A 20,230-nucleotide genomic window follows, 5' to 3' on the forward strand; every position below is an offset into this window, starting at 1 on the left:
TTTAAAGAAAGACTGGCAGCTGATGAGGCCCAACTTAGCTACCGCTGTGACTCTGTGCGAGAGATGGAGGGTGACCAACCGCTGTGCCAGACGGCAGGTTTTTGCCCCCCCATTTTAGGATAAGATCAAGCACCCTTAGACAAACCCAATCCCATTTTTTTGATCCACGTGACACACTGGATAGCACATGCCCTTTACAGTGTACTAAGGCAAAGGCGTATTGGCCACTGTCTGGCAGATAACACACAGCAGTCCATCCGCTCCTTTATCAATGCCAATGATTAACTACTGCAACAATTCGCCAAAGGATGTGCTAGTGCCTTTACTACTAGACATTTTCAAATTAAGTGGATTTTCTCCTCTTAAATGTGCAAACATGTGTGTACAGTCCAACTCAGAGAATGAATTCATGGAAGCCATACTGGAGGACCAAAATGTTAGAGCTGGTGCCTGTGACGTTACAAATGCCTGGTCTTGAACCTGCCTGTGTTTTGCACACTGTGGCAAAGCACTGGCTAAAATCTGCTGCTGTTTCACCATCTATACAAAGCCATTAGTGCACGCACATTAGATCGTTTTGTAGCTTCATACTAAAAGCTGAATGCCCTGAGTGCATCTGTAGGACATGCAGCCTTTGCGCAGCCCCCAGAGAGGTCTAGGCTATGACAGGCCAGGGCTGGCTAGGATGGAGAACACCTGGCATCACTATTTTGGGCTGAGAATGGCCACGTACCAATACAAGCTGGAGGTGTCCCACTGATCCCACGCTACCAGGGTGGAAGGGAAAGGTTGAGTCAGAAAGCCCAGAACTGGCCCGTACGTAGCATCAGTGTGTCTGGGGCAGCGCTTGTGTGACTGTGCCAACAAAAACCTGGCTTACTGGTTGGAGTTAATGTTCAGCCAGTTACACTTTGTGAGGGTTAAACTTCAGACTTCGTTCAGAAAACACACTGAGATCAACAATGCACGATAGGATCTTGGCCGCAACCTTCTCTGTACTCCTCAACCACAAAAATGTCTTCAGAAATGGATAGAGCCCAGGTCTACCTGGTGACAGGAGGATGTGGTTTTATTGGCAAAAAGATCGTAGAGCTCCTGTCTCAACAAGACTACATCAAAGAGGTCAGAGTTTTTGATTCAGGAGCAAGAGAAGAAAAAATCATCCCAGGTAAGACAAGGGCATCATCTTGTATTATTGGCCATAACCCTCCCTCTTTCAAGACAGCTGGTAATATACTGGGGAAGGAACCTGGATTAAACAGACTGCATGGAGCATAACTTCCAGCTTGGGGGTGTTCAGCACTGGACCACATCAAAGCAAAATGCTCCACAGGGAGTAGCAGCAGTTGGTCTATTGCAGGGAGGAGCCAAATCCCCACCAGGGACCAGATATAAGGAGAAACATACTCACTGGGTACCTCACACGGGATCTTGGCTGCCCAGTTGGTTCAGCTCACCCACTCAAACAGCAAAGGGACAAACCCCCATGCTCCTGACCTGCTCCAACCAGTTAGCAATTCTGTGAAGACAACGAAATACCTTACAATAATAGAATCAGTGCTCAGAAGCTCCGTGTCTGCTAGAGATATTGTGAAATAAATTAATAATTGAGAGAAACCTGTAGTCTTACTGTGCTGTGCAAAAAGTGGAAGAGGTGAGGCTCAGTAAATATGCTCCAAGATACTAAATTAATCCATTTGATCATATTCTGAGTGCTGCCTTCTGAAGTTTCACCAGGGCTGATTACAGTGAGATATGCTGGGGAAAAGCAACCCGTTTTACTGGATTTGAGAGCACCCACCCCAAACAAGCCAACACAGCTCACAGTGCTCTGCAGTTAATGGTGGGCGGCCCAAACCCTCAGCCTGCTTCAAATGAGACCCAAAAAAAAGTGACACGGGAGTTCCTATCTGATAAGAGGTATCGATAAAGAGGAGACGGACTTCAGCAAGTTAAAAAATTCTCAGGGAAATGTCACTACCAGAAGTACTTCCTCAGCAGATGAAATCACCATACTGCTTTCCTCGGGCTTCAAGTAACCAGTTGCTTTAAAAGCACCCAAAACTGAAAGGAAAAGCTGTTTAATCATTAAGGAGCTCCTATAATCCCTGCCTTTAGCCCTTAGGCTAAAAGGGCTGATGTTCCTTCTCCTTGGTTTACAGTTTTGTATCTCCGGGCACTGCTCTCTTCTGGAGAGGTGGCACCAAGGGCAAGACAGGAGCCAGGAGTTTTCTTCTGTCCCACAAACTATTCCCCATTTATGCCTGTCGATACAATTATGCCTTTTGCCCAGTTGCACGACTGTGGCAATAGGCAATCTAGCCCAACCTAACCCTTTCATGAATTGGGTTGGGCCCACTGCCTCTTCCCTACTAAGCCCAGTATGTTCTCTTTGTCCCTATCATATTTTCATATTTCACTCTTTTTTTTGATTCCCTTCAGACTCCATTAGTTACAATCAGCTTGTACTCTAATCCTCCAGCGTACTTTGAGTCCCTCCTAGTTTGATGTTATCTGCTGATTTAATGAACAAATATGCCAGGTTCTTGATGAAAACAATAAAAAGCCCCAAATACAGCAATAAGCACTGGAGAGCCTCAGGGCAGCCACCTCCCACAGCTGGCAGCTCCCTGGGCGCTGTAACTCAGCCAGCTTTGTGCTCACCCTCATGTGGATTGCTTAGACCACATTTGACTGACTTGCGTATGAGAATGACACAGAGTTTCCAAAGCCCTTCTAAAATCAAGATAGATGACATTGACCTGTTCCACTACATCTACTCAGCCTACTAGCTTGTCGTAAGAACAAAGGAGATTTATCTGACATGATTCATTCTTGCCAGATCCATGTCACTTGCTACTATTCTCCAGGTTATCCCACTGGTGCTTACACACATGTTGTTTAAGTCCTGAAATTCCTGGTGTTGAAGTTAAGCTGCTCCATAATTCCCTGGCTCTTCTTTACCTCCTTTCTAAGCACAGGTGTTTCATTTGCTCTATTTCAGCACCTCCTCCAAAAGTCCTCCGAAGTACCTGATAAAGCAATAAAGCCGCAGTTACATCCATCACCCCATTAGTAGCCCTGGATAACACTCACCAGTGCTATCAATTTGAAAATTGGTCTTGGTGCTTGCCACCTCACTCCTTACAGCTGAGCTCTCGTTGTTCTCTTGTTGGTCTTAATTGCACCAGCTGCCCTACGACAGTGATTAGAAAGAAGCTATATAACACTTCAGCCCAACCTCTATCAGGCTTTTCTTCATGGCTAAGTAGGAGCAAGCTGTCCCCACTGTGAGGCTGCTGACCCTCTGCTCCCCTGTCAGCACAGCCTTTCAGCAGGAGTGTCCTTCAGGCAAGTGCATCCTCTCTGCCACATGGGCAATGCCTTTCCCCTCTATTTGTGCTGAATCAGCTCTATCTGTTAATATTAAATATCCTACTGCTATGGGCTAGCTCTCCAAGTCTTGGTGATGCTACTTAAGAAATCAGATTAATGCTTTAGTTAAACTTCTGCCTTTTCCTGTGTCCCATGCTTCTTGGCAAATGCAAACCTAGCATCCTCAATTTTGTCTCTCCTTTGAATTCACAAGGAATTGCTCTGTTCTTTTATCCCCTTGTACTTAACGGTAGTTCACTGAGGGCTTCCATGTCATAACAGTTCCATAGCTGGAGTCACACACCGTTCCCTGAGCTGCTCCTGTGCTTGATCCTTCAGGAATCACTACCCTGATTCCTGACTGAGTGGGGCTCTTCTGGAAGCCCCCAGCCCAGGGCACAGGAGACATCTCTGTCCCAAAGCAGTCCTGTGGCTGCCTGGCTTGCTACAAAAGTCCTGGGGAGCATGGCTTCCTGACCCAGCTTCTTGCTGGCCTATTCCCAACTACAGAAAAAGGGAAAAATCCCACTGAAATGTTACAACACCATCTCAAAGCATGAACACTAGTAGTAGATGCCAACTATAGCCATGTATGGAGCAGCTATTTTGAGAGACAAGGGGAAGGGAAAAACAACAAACCAGCTTTCTGAATGGCTCAAAGAGAGGAATTTCCTATGAAACTTCAACTGACCTGTTACGTTATTTTCCATCCCCACCTATACTATCTGCAATTTAAATAAAGCTTTGTGCAATGTCCCTCAAGCTTGCTTGGTGTTATTCCCACCATGCTGTAGAAGTTTTCTGCCTTAAGGAAATTGCATGGGACAGCTTCCCCATTCACACGTCCTGCAGCCAGTCCTGCTGCCAGCTGCAGCTCTAGGCGAGCCATCTCCCAGCCTTGCTCAGAGCTATCCTTGGCTGCATGCGAGAGATGTGCAATGACAGCTGCAGTTATTCCGACACACAGTTGGTGTAAACTGGCCAAGTGCTGTGCTGAATTAAACCAGATGCAGATCTGGTTTCTTGGGGTTCAAAAAGTGGGGATGTATTTTTCCCCAGTGTGATGTATTCAAATGGTAGAGTTGTCAGCGTGCTGCTGCTTGCCCTGCTAAGAGGAAAGCTTCCCAAGCAGGATCTTCATCCTGCAAGAAGGTGAGGATGCTGTTTTGTATTTTTTTTTTTTTCCCCTGTATTTATGCTTATATTATTCTTCTCCAGCTACCACTCATGTGACAGTGATGAAAGGAGACATTCGAGACTACAATCTGCTCCTTGCTGCCATGCGGGGTGTTCACGTGGTTATTCACACAGCTGCTATTGTGGACTACAGAAACACTGTGCCCTTCTGGGAAATGAAAGCTGTCAACGTTGGGGGTAAGCTCTTTAAAGCAGGCAATTAAATACAGACTTAAATTCACACGGCTCGGTGTGGAGTCATATAAGAGGCTACAACATATGTATCCTCTCTGACTTTGTGCTCCCGTGTCCCCTGATTGTCACAAGCACCACTCTGCTGTGAGATGAGAAAGGTGCACTTCCAGCGGGGAGGTTTCTGCCTCTGCCCTCTGTTGCTCAGGGCAGGCTGTGCTGCTCCTCTGCACAGCTGTAAAGCTACATCTCATGAAGTCAGATCTGGAGCCAGATATTGTGCAAGTTACTCTGATCAGGGGTACAACCTTCACTAATAGCACTGATTCAGAACATACTAAATGGTTTCTTACAGCTACAGGTCTGTGAGAAAGACTGTGATCAAAAATTAACCCCTGTTCTAGATACCTTGTAGCTTTCCTGGGAAGGGTCAGAAAATAGCTACCCTGTACACCCACCAGTGCAAGACACTATCAGTTGAGCTGCATCCATGCTATAAGAGAGTGATGTTATTTTTAATAGTCACAGAGGTAGCAACTGCTACATACCTATAAGCCACACATAACCAAGATCTCCATGACTCCTTCTATCACCAAGAGCTGATTTCATGTTAGGTGCAAGATCTGCTTAAAGAAAACATGTTCATAAATCTGTGAAATAAGTACAGGCTATAAAGATAATGAAATCCCTATTACAGCAGCAATTCCAATGGCACCTTAGGCTGTTAGCTACTAAAATAGTCGTTAACCACAAGGAAACAATTTTATAGATATGTGTGTGTATATACACATACATACTATATATACATACATGCATGCACATCTCACTTGGTTACTGCTTAGGGCTACTCCTACTTTCTGATATATTCAAGGGCAACATTTAAATTCCATCCATTCATTGCTGTAGTTTTCAAAACCAGATGCTTTTAAGAGCTTGTATTGCGTGTGTGTACCAAGAATACCCAGAGCCTGAGGGTTCCTGCTGCCTTTCAATGGCTTTATGAGATCTTCCTCTTCATTGTCTGCTTGCTATGAGCGAGGTATTTTAGTGCACTGAGGTTTCCACTGATAACAGCGAACTCAGGCAACACCCCTGTTCAGCAAACCAAGCCTCTTGCAGATGCTTGTGACAACCCCAGAACACCCCACAGCCTGTGTTTCTGCAAGGTGACTGGTGGCTGAGTGCCTCTTTGGGGAGCAGATGGAGGTGGCTCAGCAGGAGCCTCATCTGCAGAGACAATCTGTTCTGCACTTGTGCCTTCCCTTGGACGGCTTCATGTGGGCCTCCCCAAACTGAGGCTGCTGCCTTCACTAGGACCGCTTGAAATCTTAAATGCTGAGATTAGTCTAAACTTTTCCATTAATCATAGCAGGTAAAATAATAAAACTGAATTGTATTTGACACCTACTGTAAACTTCATAGAAGAAGGAAAAAAAAGTCAGGACAGGTCAACTACATAATCTTAGCTGGCTTCTCTGTGCAGCTCAGGCCACAGAAATTCATCCAATTACTGCCTTAAGCCCAGTAATTTGTGGCTAAATTGGCTATGCCTTTTCAAAGGACTTTTGCCTAGAATTAAGGACTGCAAGTTAATGGGCTATCTATCACGTCTTTCAGCAAGCCATAACGATGCTTAGGAGTATTAGTGTGGCTACGGCTAATTACTAGTGCTGGCAAAAATTTACACCTTTGTTCTGCCTTGTTTCTCCTCTGTTTCAGCCACTGGTTTCTGAATCGTGTTACAGTCTTGACTAGACTGAAGAGCCCTCTCCTAAAAGAATTACTTTTTCCATCTAGTCAGTCTTTTTAATCTGCTTTTTGTTAAGCTGAATGAATTTTAACTCATCTGTTTCCAGTGATATTTATCTACAAGGGTTCTCAGTAAACTTTGTATAGTGACAGGCCAATGAAGAAGTAAATTGATTGTTTTCTACTGGGTCTTCCTATTGACTCATGCTCTCTGAAATTATCCTAAGCTCAGGACTTCCTTGATAATTTAAGATCTTGCCTTTAACAACAAGAACAGAAATTGCAAGCCCTCCTGAGCAAGATCCGCAGCGTGGCTCAAGGGCAGATCCTGATTAGCCAGGTATGAATAGTGCAGAGACTTCTGGAAACCAGCTCTATGAGCAGCTTCCTTTAAGATCTGCCTGATCAGATTTGAAGGCCCATCAATATGCATCCATGGCTTTGTTGTTGTCATTCAGGTTATTGTAGAATCAGCTTGATTGAATCATGATAATTGCAAAACTCCCCCTGGAAGAGTTGCAAATCATTAAAAAAAAAAAATAAATCACAAAACCACACACTGACCCACAAGCTCAGCCAGAAGCAGCATAGATACTGCTCTCAGTATTAGTTAACCTGACTGCTGTCTGGTTACCACACTACCTGAAGCAAACCAGTTACAAACAGCTTTCACTCAAGTAGCAAATTCTCAGCTCTTTAAGTTGAGAAACCAAGACATGTCCATAACATGTGCGAACTAATGGCACTTGGAACATTGCAAGCTAAGATCAATGCTGGATATTACTTCTTTACTGTCAAATCCGTCCTTATTCCCCTAGACAGGTACTGTTCCCATGTTCCTAAAAAGGAATAAATACTTTTTCTGAACAAAGATGACAAAAAAAATAGGGGGCTTTTTGGTGCCAAATTACTCCGCTGTTTCCCTGTTTCAAATGGGAAACTCAGACTAGGACAATATGAAATGTATTATGAGATATTTCTGCCCTTCTTGAACCAAATCATGCTTCAGTTTCATCTGGATTTCATGTGGATTTGTAAGCTGCACTTACTATTTTATTTAACGTTTTGTAGCTACCAGGAGTCTGTTGCAATGTTTTTCACCCTACAGTCACTTCCATAGAGCAGTATATGCAACTAAAACACCAATTATTTTGCCAGAAGGCTGCAATTCACCATTTGACAGTCTGTCCATGCATCAAAAAAAGATGGACAACATGGAATTTTGCTCTGCCAAGCTGTCAGCTTCTTTTTTGTTAACAACTATTAAGTCAAAGTTATGTCAGTTGCTAATAGCCGTAGAGATTAAGCTGAAGATTTAGCTGTGGCTCTCATGTTATGAACCATCCATACCTGTGCAAATATACCTGAGGATCGGCAGCCTTGACCTATGGCTTTACATTTTTTTTGGCCATGAAAAGGATGGATCTAGTCCAAGTCAGCATCTCAAGTCTGGAAATCTCATTTGACTTGCATAACAGAAACCAAAGCAAGGCAGTTAATGTTTGTCCTCAGGTATTGAAAACGTGCTAAGGGCCTGCTGTGTCCTGAACATCCCATACGTTGTCTACACAAGCTCCATTGCTGCGGTGGGACCTAACACCTTGTGTGAGCCCATGCGCAGATAAGGCCAAACAAATCTTTTGCATCACTCTGGATTTCCAGTTAAACAGCAATGAAGCTGCAAACAGCTGGAGATTTTTGCTGTGACTCCAAAGGACAATGTGTGCTCCTGTTCCTGTTGATTCATTTACTCTTTCTTGGAAATCCCTCTTTGCTCTTCATCTTCAGGAATCACAGCTCTTCCCAGCCAAAACTTGACCAGCAGTGGATGTTACTGATTGAAAGTTGATTGAGAGGTGTAGGACCCAACTGCACCTCCAGGCTGTCCTCTGTATGTATGGACCTGCTCCTCTAAGCCCTAAAATCAGTTTGGCATTAGATCTGAGCTGCTCAGGGTTTGAGCTTGTGTTTTACCCTGCTGTTGGGTCTGAGTTTTCACTCTCCTCCTCAAGCTGAGTTGACCCAAAGGGCAGGTGATGCTCTGTCACCAACCCACTTTCCTCTTTTTCAGCTCCACAGTGAATAGCTAGTGAACCTGTACCAAGCTCCTAGTAACAAGAGATCAAATGTATACGGACTATTTTAGCATGACCTCAGAAGAGGGTACATTGGTAACATAGTCTTGGGTCACAGCTGCATTTGGTGTGCAGTTGCCTTGTAGTGTTCTTGTGTAGTTGCACTCTCTGTGACCAGGCTCTGACCTGGCAATGGCACCCTATCCCTCAAAATACCTTTCCCTGGGAAGTGCTTGCTAGGGTTAGCTCCTGGACTTTCTGCTTTTGGGCACATGCTCAACCCACCTCTTCTGCATGTGGCTCCTTCAAGACTAACCCACAGACTCAGAAAATGCAGTAGAGCTTAGAAACCCTCTTGGGGCAAAGATGGGATTTGGAACAATGTAAAGACAGTGGCCAGTATTGGGGTGGTGGTTTTTTTTCTTCTCTTTGGTATCCAGAATAGCCTTTCACAACCAGCTGACATTCCTGCTCAGGATCTGGATACCTTTTGTATTCATGGGGCACAAGGACTTGCACTTCAAACTGGGCTGATATTACTGAAGACCAAGAGCTGAAGTATTAAACTAAATTTGAAGGCAGGTGGAGATAGGGGCAAGTCTGATATGTACCATTGTAAAGCTGCTTGATGATTTCAAGCACAGTTGTATCTACACAGACTGCTCAAACCATGGAAACTTGTGTGCGAGGGGAACTGGCTCAAAACCAAGTTTTGTCTCTACAGGCAGCCAGTCTAGACACAGCTGGCTTCAGTCTCCTGGCTCTAGAAATTTGAGCCTAGCTAGAAAAGGCTGCTTAAGACATAACTTAAAATGACCTACAAGCCTAAATTTCATACTTGCAAGTAAACTAAGGCATAACCCAGTTGTTCTGAACAGTATTTAAGCACCCAAATCCATAGAAATAAATGTCTTATGGAAAAAAAAATCCCTGAGAGCAGGAAACCTCAACCCACTTGGGAGCATGAGCATGAAAAGATCTGGTGTTATTGAAAGGCTATGGAATTTGTCATTAGCATATCTATCACTTCTAAAAATGAATGTATGTCCTTGTTTGAATTTTAGTCCTGTGATTTGAGATGCATGTGAATAGGTGATTTGAAAAATCTACCCCAAATCTTGATTGAGAGGACAGTCCTTGGCCTTGTAATGATGCCCAAGTGGGTACAAGCAAATACCCGTCCACAATGAAATTCATTCATAGAGCTGACCATCCTCTTCCCCACCAACTCCCAGTCCTTCCCAGTCACAAACACAAATAAAACCACCACCTAGAGTCTTTCTCTCATTCTACAGAACACATTCATGTTCTCCCATCATGCTGGGAGAAAGCCTGCTTGTGAGAATGGTTCTTGTTCTCTGATGATTTTCACTTTAAACTCCTGGAATTAAAGCGGGAGAAGAGGCACCCAGATAAAAACTACACCACGTGTCCCAGTAGGGAACCCAGTGACGACTGCAAGGCAATGTAAAATGTCCATCTCCAGACTGAAAGCACAGGTGCAGTTTCCCTGTCCCCACCCAATCTGTTCTGCTTTTCTCCCTCGCAGAGCATGATCCAGCCTGCCTTCCTTCCTTTTTCTCTTTCTCTGTCCCCTTTCTCTCTCGTTCCTGGTATAATTTTATTTAACTCACTTTTACATGCTGGGGAATTGACACAGACAAAGGATGATTAGTGTCTGGACAGGGTGATGGGTGCAGGGATAATGCTCACACCTCAGCATCCTACAATAATAGAAAATGCCTCTGTCAGTCTCAATCCCTCTGAGACAGCCACCGCTGAGATACCTTCTGACAATGCTGCTCCAGTCTTATTAGCGTTCAGTTATCTGTGATCGTTTTGAAAAGCAAGAGCATTATGCTGAGCTCTTTGTTACTACTAAGCTTCAAAAGGGGTGGGGGAAGGCAAACACGAGCAGAGCTCTGCAGCCCAGGAATGACAGGCAGGTTGCCCCTTGGTGAAGCTGCTGCTTTTTAAAAGCTTTGCAAGGCAAAAAATAAATTCAGATATAAAAAGAAAGCAATTAAAACTAGAACTTCTAGATAACCCCCCTAATTGTCTTGAGCCTCTCCTGGGCTCACAACAAACCGCACACAATCAATCTTTTGTCGTGCTTGTTTTCTGGTTTGTCTCCTGCTCGTCACCCGTAAACACAGGGAAGAGGAGGAGGGCTTTGCGATAAAAGCCAGGGGTGCACGGGGAGGCTGTATTTCTGAAGCTCCTAATTTATTTCTCTTGCTGTAGCACAAGACGGCCCTGATCTCAGCTGGGATATCTGACACACGAGATACCAGACTGCCAAACAGGCAGAAGAAAGGCAGCGGCATTATCCGGGTTTTACACGTGGGGATCTGAGCACAGAAAAGAGCAAGCAAGTTGCCCAAGGTCAAAGAGGGAGCGCCTGAGTCAGAGCTTGCTCTGCCGTGGCAAAAAGACCCGTGCTGCAGACTGGCTGCACGACCTTGTCGCAGGCCACCCACCTCTCCAGGAGTGGGTCTGAGCCCACCTGCAAAAGGAGCACGATGGCTCTTCGTTGCCCTGCGTGGGGGTACCCCAAGCCTGGTGTTTGCCTACCGTGAGTTTCTGTAGGAGAGCAAAATATAGAGCAAAATAATTTAAAAATGTGAAGAATCCCAGAATCCAAATCCTGAACCAAATCCTGGAACAGACTAGTATGCACTACAACACTGGGACAAAATGGCAGCTGCTTTCTTGGTTCTCCATGGAATTATTTCCAGGTCTGGGAGGGCACTTATGTGTTGGATCCCACTGACTCCCCTCCTCACTGCTGTAAGTTAGGAGGCACGGCCAGCTGAGGAGCATGTTGCCTTCCTCTGCAGTTACAGCCAAGGGTCCCCAGCATGGCTCCAAGCCCTGCTTGCCCTAAATCGTGGACCTACATTTTTGTTCTTCCCCCAAGCACAATCTGCTAGGGAAGATGAAGGAATAATCTCAGCACAAATCTGGTGATTGCACACCTTCCACAAGCCCACCAGCAGCTTTTGCATCACCAGCAAATGTCTCCCATCTCTAATCAACAATATGAGAAAATTAAGCAGCAGCAGCTTCTTTTAGTTTATAGCTCATGAGAGGCTTCTTGCTACCTCTAATGAAAAAAACAAAGTAGGATTGCTCTCATTTTCCTGCCCTCCATCATCTTGTGCTCTTTCCACCTTGCTCAGCCACTTGAGAGTTGCTTAAAAAGGTAACTGCGCTGCCTTCTAATTTACCTGCCAGAATATTGTTTGCTTCAATCACACTGTATTAGACAAAAGCAAATCCAACTCTCAGACATCAAATCATGCAAACCTGCCCTATGAACTCACTTCTGCCTAACCCTGCAGAATTGCCTGGTACTTCTTGAGGCCTTTTTTCTCCCAAACCGCAGCAAGGATCTTAGACCCGTACAATTCACCACCAGAGGTAAGTCCCTGGAGGGCATGGGCTGCAGAGTAAATCACGCTGTGACGAATGTCTCCCAGCCCTGAGCTCTTCTTCATGTCTCACAATCTATTCCAGAGGAAATGAGGACACCAAATACAGTGGGGAAGTGGAACTTCCTTACAGGAAGACAAAGGCTATGGCAGAAAAACTTGTATTTGAAGCCAATGGAAAAAAGGTACAAAAGTCAATGGCATCCCTGGTGTTTCAGCACAGGATGAGTGGGAGGAGACAGCTGGTTAGAAAGGCCCCGCATCTCGTATCCAAGTATGTATCCAACTGATTCCTCAGCTGGGTGTACATACCAAAATCCCCAGAGTTTACCAAAGGCTGGTATTCGCACCCCATCAGGAACCTGCCAAGCATTTGCAAGATCAAAGAGTGCTGCCCTTTGTGCCTATGTTTAAAATCCACCAAAAGGAGTGGGGCTTTGAAAAGCACTGTGTAAACTTAAGACCTACAAAACCAGGTTCACCTGGTTCATACTGCATAAAGATGTATTTTCAGACATGCCCGAGTGATTTAACAATCAGAAATATTACCCAGACCCAGCCACCTACCTAAGTTGCCTGGCTAGCCGTTTCAGACTCCCAGTAGTCAGCAGACAGGTAAGTCCTTCTAGATGATGAAGCAGAATGTAAAAATGAGACTTTAGTCCTGCCTGGAGCATCTCTCTCCTGGTTACAGTTTGAGGCCAGCCCAGTTTTACTGGCTTCCTCTGATACCTAATTTTGGTTGTTGCAAACACTCCTTCACACCTCAGCTGCAGAAGGGGTTAATGCAGTTATCACCCTCCACCCAATCTCTCTCAGTGAACAACACCCATATGCAGGTGTGCTTTGTTAAAAATAAATAAATATCAAGTGGGCACCACATCGCATTTCTAAGGATCCAAACCAGGCCCTAGCTGTCCAGTCAAAGTTTGCAATGGTTGACTCCTCTAGCCCAATTTCCCCAGGATTTTTGGTTTCATCTGACACACACAACATCATTGTGGAAGGTTTTAGCTCTGAATCCATTTGTCAATAACATCCCTCCCTGATTTTTCAGCTGAGCAACGGTGGCAAACTCACAACCTGCATCATCCGTGCAAACACAGTATACGGGGAGAAGGCAACATTTCTGCGAGACCTGTATTTGTTTGCCAAAGCCGGGAACGATGTGTTGGACTACCTAGAGCCTGAGAACACCGAGCGCAATTCCACGTATGTGGGTGAGTCTCTCTGCTCGTGGTGCTACCAGGCTGTTCTGGTCCCAGGAGATCTTCCATTGCCGCTTACCCATAATTCTTGAAGACAGAAAGATGAGTATGGGGATTGAGCACAAATATTTGTATAACCACAAAACTTGGTCTGGCTAAAAGAATTTTTAATATAGTTGTTTACATATTTAATTTTTTTTCCTGCGTAGGGCTTCTTTTTTTCTTCCCATCAATGTAGGGAAAAATGTTGTTTAGAAAAAAAAAATAGCAGAAAAGAATAACAGAAACCTATTTTTTCTTTTTCTTCTTTTTTATAGGGTAATGTTTTAAGGATTTTACTGGGGAAGACAGAAATTCAGGAATATTTTTAAAATGTTTTTTGTTGTTGTTTGAAAAGACATTTTCATTACAAGAAATTACATTAACTATTTATAACTTAGGAAAAGCATTCCTTGAAAAAAAGACTGTACTACATAAGTGATTTTTGCAAGCACTAGAGACTACTCATGAAACCTATTGAAATAGGTTGTTGTGGTGTTGAATGCGTTACAGGGGAGTGTAACTCACCATTAAATCATGCAGGGCTTTAGTTATTTCTGTGCAGCTCACTTATATGTCTTTTTCCAAAAGTGCAGATAACAGTAGTTTGAAAATGCTGTAATGGAAGAACCAGGCCTAGATAAATCAAGTGACTTCTTCAAAGGCTCACAGCAGAGCCAGGAATAAAAACCTCAAGCTCTGCCTCCCATTCATCCTGCTCTCACTACAAAACACTGCCCTTTTGCTTCGCGTGAACCGGTATCACAAGGAACATTAATTGTCCAGCACAAAGGGGAGACCAAAGGTTTAAAGGCTCTTGGAGGTCTGGATTAACTACTCTGTCTCTCGGCAGTACAGCTGAGTAACATGATGAGTGCTTTCCCTGCTTTGCAGCACCGAAGAAGGCAGACCCAATGCACTCATTCATTCCAAGAGGAAACAGGCAAATCTAGCTCCTCCTGAATGCCTGTCTCTCTCCCCCTCTTATTTCTCCAGGGAATGGTGCATGGATGCATGTTCTTGCAGCAAGGCACCTGCAGCTGAAACCGGACTTACTCGCCGGACAAGTGTAATATTGCTATGATGACACTCCAAGAAGAGGTTTTCTGGTCAGGCATCAGCTCCTGTCTTCTGTGGACCCCTCGATAAGGCTAGGCTCACGCATCCCTTACTGGAAGATGTGGTTAATAATACACCTGCACAGGATAATCAAGGCACTCTTGTACCCCTTCTGGAAGCCGCAGCCGTTCCTAAACTTGCCTTTACTGAACACAATAGTCACCACCTTCTCCTATGAGACAGACAAAGCCTTCAGGCACTTTGGGTACAAACCCCTCTTCACCTGGCAGGAGAGCAAGCAGAGAACTGTGCAGTGGCTGAAAGCAGCTGCAGGGAACGTATCCTGCCCCCATCTTCATCAGAAGGAGAATTAAGCAGCATGTATGGGTAAGGAGCAAGCACGTTGTTGAACTTCACAACACGCTGTGGTCTTGGGCAGCTGGCGGGATGGCTGTACCCAGCTCACACACTCAGGGGGTCTTCCGTGATAATTTTTGGAAGAGCAAGGAAGCCCAGAAAGTTCTTGTCCTGTTTTAGGGTTTAATGGAAAAGAAAAACACTTTTTTCCCTTTTCCAGAGCTATCTCTTTTAAGATTGTTCCTGTTATTCTTAACATGTGAACAATTATATCTGTTTTGAAAGATTATTCCTATAAAATAAGCTTGCAGTCTCTTGTATTGACAATGTATAGGCTGACTTACATTCTAACCTTATGCTGGGACATCTGACCAAGCTTAGAGGTGGTTACACATAGGTTGTAACTCAAATTCTCCTACCTCATAGCACTCTAGCAGCAAAACAAATTAAAGCCCACGTCACGTTCAGCTGCTGCACAGAAGGCAGACAGCCACTTGGGTGAAGGCCTTGGGGGCTGCACTTATGCTAAATAACGCCTGAACTTCGGGCAGAAGAGGGCATCTGAACTCATTCCGTGGTGCTGGAGCTACAGTCCATGGGGGAACGTTTCACAGATAATATTTTCCTAGCACAGATGGGGCGGGCACTTACAGAGGGTTCACAACAAAAGCAAAGCCTGCGGTCGGACCAGTTTACCAGTTCCTCTACCTATAAGGCATGCAGAGGGGCTGACAGACCTACATTAAGCACAATGGATTTCAGTTTTCACCTGAGCTTGGAGGAATGGACTATTTTTACAATACTGGTTAAAATTTAAAATTAGTTCCGTTGTTTTGGGAATGTTTAAGTATTCCTGTGGTCTGTGAACATGTAACCATCTCCTGAGTTTTCCTACAGTTACAGTGTACATATGCACAAATAAAAGCTTATTTTAATTACTTCCCTAATCCTCCTGGAAAAAGCAAGTTTCAGCATGATATCTTTGATAGAAATGATCAAGATTTGCTTCTTGTTAGTCATAGCAATTACTCAGGAAGGAGAGCAAAGCGATACCATGTGAGCTGCCAAGTTAACTTCACTGAAATTCATACTCACAAGAGAATTCTTTCGAAAATGAGCTGGCAAACCCCAAATCATTTGCTCAGGTAATTCATGAATAATTTCAAATGACAAATAAATTTAGGCAAACCAACACAATCTGTTCATAGAGAACGTGGAAAGCTAAACTGTGTAAGTTACCAGTTCCCTCCTTTTTTACTCAATCCTTTGTGCTGGGAAGTTTTTAGGAAAGGCAGTAACAAGATTGCTGGGTTTTCTATTTCATTAACAATTGGCTGTGCAGCTTCCTGCTATAATTTAAATGGTAAATGACGGCTTGCTAAGAATTTGACAAGGAAATATATACCCAATTTCTCATGCGTGTTGCCAGAGCATCGCTGCAGTATGACAACGTTGACTGCAACAGGTTTTGATGCTTCTGAAACCTTGGTTTTATCTTGCCAAAAAAGAGCCACTGGGTGGAGCTGCAAGTCTGTGAGACAGGTACCTTCGCCGTGTGATTTCGAGTGTTGCAACAGCTTTGGCTTGAGCTGTTTTAAAAAAGAATCCAAAGACGAATCCAGAAAGCAAGGCTGACGGATGGGCTGGGGGTACCTGACCATCCAGGTTTGTCCTCACTTTGTGGCATTTGGAGTTTTGGACTTCCCTCTGCTGTCTGGATGCATTCATCTTTTTATCTTCATGTAGTCATAGAGACCAAGGAAATTATTTTTCCACTCGTAACTCAGAAAAGAATAAAAGTTTGCTTTCTATTAAAAAATATAATGAAATATGGCACTCTGACCTTTGAGAAAACTTGGCTAAGTACAAGAGCTGAGGCTGTCAGTCCCATTCGGAGCCATTGGTTTATTCCTTTGTGGGCTCTGGAGTTACTGAAGGTATCGAGTGGTATAATTGCCAAGCCCCAATACTACCCCAGAGACCAATGTACGCTTGCCTCCTTTCAGAAACCTCGCTGGGAACCTTATCGTGCTTTTCTTCCTATCCTGCTCATCATCATCTATGATTTTGATGCTTAGCAGGATACAGATGACACACAGGATAAGGAGCAGGCGTTTTTAAAGGTAGTTAAGGGCAGCGTTTTTCAAAAGGGCTTGAATAATTTACCTACTTAGCTTTTTTTACACCTACCCACCTCCCAAGCTTTGACAAAAGCAAGCAGAGGATTCCCTTTCCCTGCACATAGTAGAAGTGGGGGAAAAAGTTAGACAGCAAAGCCTCTGTACTGTTTTCCAAAAAGATGAGTAAGCTTCCTTTGGCTGCACTGCAGTTTGGCTCCTCCAAGCTAATGCTGCTGCAGACTTCCTGTTAGATCCTTGATTTTATCAGATTATAACTTGTTTTCTCCTGGCAGTGCTTTAATTCTTTCTACTGCACTGGGTTGTCATTGGCTTTTCTTTTCAGGGTCCCAGCCCTATTATGTAACAGCAGCAGAAGTAGGAAAAAAAATAAAAAGAGGAAAAAAAATATTTCAGATCTGTTTCTACTTCTGGAAAGGAGCCTTTGTGCACAATTACTCATCCAAGAGATTCAGCAGGTATAACTGCTTCCCCCAGGGGCTCCATTATATAATTGGATTTCAGCCATACAAATTAAATCCTATCTTACCCCTTAGTTAAGCCAGGCAGTAAGTATTTAATGCTAATATCCCTGACAACTATTGCAGGGAGAAGCAGAGATGAAGCACAGAGGAGACAGATGCATGCTTCTCTGCTGGAGGAGCAGGGAGGATGAGCAGGGAGTGCACTGACAGAAAGGCACCTGCTATTTTTTAAAGCTGGCTAAACTTCCCCAGCGCGAGCCATGGCGTCTGCTGGCGGAGTTGTCTGAGCTGGAACGTGTTTTTTTCCTCCGTTTTCCGCCTGCCGATGTTCCCATGTGCGTACTGAGCGTTCATCCCCCCAACACACACACACACTTCAAAGAGCCGCATGCCTAACCCTGTTTGAGTTTCTATGGAAGTCTCCGTTCTTGTGCAATGTCTGAAAGAAGCAAGTTTAGTAATATTAAAACTCAAGCCAAACACACAAACAAGCAAAGAATTCCCAAATTAAAAAGAAAATCTTAACCGAGTTACTCATTCATCTGCATTTTCTATTGCGTTCTGTCTTCTCCAGGCATGTTTCTTTTAGACAAAGCCCTCTGGGCAGAGACCATCTCTTTTGGTGTCTGGTACATCAGTCACATAGTTAGTACATAGTAATAAAGGAAAATAGATTCATGGTAGGAGTTAAACCAGTCAGTCTGGTACCGTAATTGGAACATAATCTCATATTGACAGTATTTAACACAGGATGCGCTGGGAACAGATGGCAGCACGCCAGGCCTCAATCGTTCAGCAAATATTGGAAAGATATTTTCCAAGTCCAGCTTCTCAACCTCATCTCTGATATCGGAAGCTTCGCTTTCCCCAGCGGGACTAGATATACTCACTAATCCTGGAAAAAGCCCGGTGCACCATGTGCTTCTGAGCTTGCAGGCAACTTGGCTAGCGGCGTTTCTACTGGTAACTATCTTACAAATGTTTAGAGAGAGATTTGAAAAAGCACTGATGGCAAAAGACATCCATTGGTACACACTTGCACGCCTTCCCCTTGCAGACAGAGACCATCATACGTGTGACACAAGGCACAAACCCACGTGCGCTTCCCGAGCCAGGGATATCCACCAGCATGCCGGTCTGCCTTTCCTTTCATCTCTAAGACCTTCAGTCTTACAATTAACTCACCGGGGACACAGTGGCCGTACAGAATTGTTCCCTTCCCTAAGCCTAAAATGCTGAGCAAAGGAAGGGGAAAGGAGAGGGAGCCCAGTTATGGCCAAGACGCATCCTGCAGTAGGATGCACGACACTGTGGTTGCAGGAACAAAGTCAGCTTTCCAAGGGTACGGGAGAAGTATACCTTGCTTTCTGTATCTGCTACGGAAAGTTTAAATTGATTTTTCTCTATTTCAGCAATTAATTTCCATTAATCAAGTTACTGTACAATGCTTCACTATAATTCACAGGTTTTATGCATTATATGAATAAAATTGCACATATATTTTTATGTGATTTTCATTTAATTGAATTCCAAGGAGATTTATCTCCTGGGTTATTAATAAATCTTAATATGGCCTATAACACTCAATTGATATTTAATTAACCTGCAATAACTGCCTTGTAAAATGTAAATTAAATGCTTTATTTTTTCAGGCATATAACGTTAAATCAAATTCTTAATTCTACTAGCAAAGCAAAAAGGAGTTGGGGAAAAACAAGACTCCAGGCCACAGAACCTTAGACCTGAAAATATTTGATGTTTAAAGAGGTCCAACATGGAAACTGGATCCATGTTTTATTCCAGTTCCTCTCCCAAGGAAGTGCTTCTCCACTGTCTCCCCACCTTCAAAGGTCACAGGAATCTGGGTAGATTTAGATAAAACATCAAAATCTCAGAAGACTTTAAGAGAAGAGAGAGAAGCCCATTATTAATAATAAGGTTGCAAATTCCCATAAGTATTGTGGTATTTGGCATTTTTCTTAAAGCCTTGGCTCCTAGAGTCACATTATCAAATGAGAATGTCAATTTTCATTTAAAAATAAAAAAGGAAAGATGTTAAAGCCCTTTGATAGGGGGAAAAGTTTGCAAACCTGAATGTCAAAGGCATGAGAACTAAGAGACAAAAATACATAAAATTTGATCCTTATCTTTAAAAGTACTAGAACTTTTTGAGAGACTTGAGATGTTTGAAAACTGGGAGGTGGCAACAAATGATCAAAACAGCTTTTACAAGAGAAGATGAGAACAATCCAAATTATATTTTAAGATCAAACTGTTCTCCTCCCCCTCCCCTAGCAATTTACATAGATCTACATTAAATACTGCAAACTTCATCAACAACTATTTCTGATTTCAAAACTAGGATAGCTAGCTACCTCTGCAAAGTGATTTGAAAATTTCAGGTGACTGTGACTGTCTAAAATTGATAGGCCTATAAAGTTTTACTGTGATAGCATGTAAACTTAGGATATCTTTCTTTTTTAATGTACAGAGTAGCTAATCTGTCTTCCAATATTTTATTAAATAGGGCATTTCCACCAAAGGACAGTATCCCTTACCATCCGTAATCTGTCTGCATTAGATCACTTTAAAGGGTATTAAATGAAAATCAAAAGTTAAATGTACCGTGGATTTTAAAGGTGTCACAGCAAGGAAGAATAAAAATGAAAAGAATGGATTCTGACTTGTAACAACTGAATGGAAATAAATCCAGATCTTTGGTAATGGAAAGCTTGTCCTCGCTTCTGTTCATCCTCTCCAGTCACTCAGTCGCCACCCTGCTTGCACAAACGACACCAGTGAACCCCACTCAGGCAAACCCAGCGCAGTAATTCTGCCCGGGAACTCACGAGGCTGATGGATTCCTTGCAGGGCTCCAGCAGCAGGGGGGTACGTGATCCTGCCACCCCTTAGTTACTCAAGGGCTCGCGTGAATTGCATCGCCTAGAAAAGCAGTGCTGACTA

At 43.7% G+C, this 20,230-nt stretch overlaps 1 long non-coding RNA gene and 1 pseudogene across 1 annotated transcript in view; one reads left to right on the forward strand and one right to left on the reverse strand.

The window, feature by feature from the left end:
* Positions 1 to 20,230, reverse strand: part of LOC106041452 (uncharacterized) — an 83,687-nt gene that overhangs the window by 18,024 nt on the left and 45,433 nt on the right. The window lies entirely within an intron of this gene.
* Positions 955 to 19,425, forward strand: LOC106041408 (3 beta-hydroxysteroid dehydrogenase type 7-like; annotated as a pseudogene).

The sequence above is a fragment of the Anser cygnoides genome, chromosome 18, assembly GCF_040182565.1.
Source record: "Anser cygnoides isolate HZ-2024a breed goose chromosome 18, Taihu_goose_T2T_genome, whole genome shotgun sequence".
Taxonomy (NCBI): Eukaryota; Metazoa; Chordata; class Aves; order Anseriformes; family Anatidae; genus Anser; species Anser cygnoides.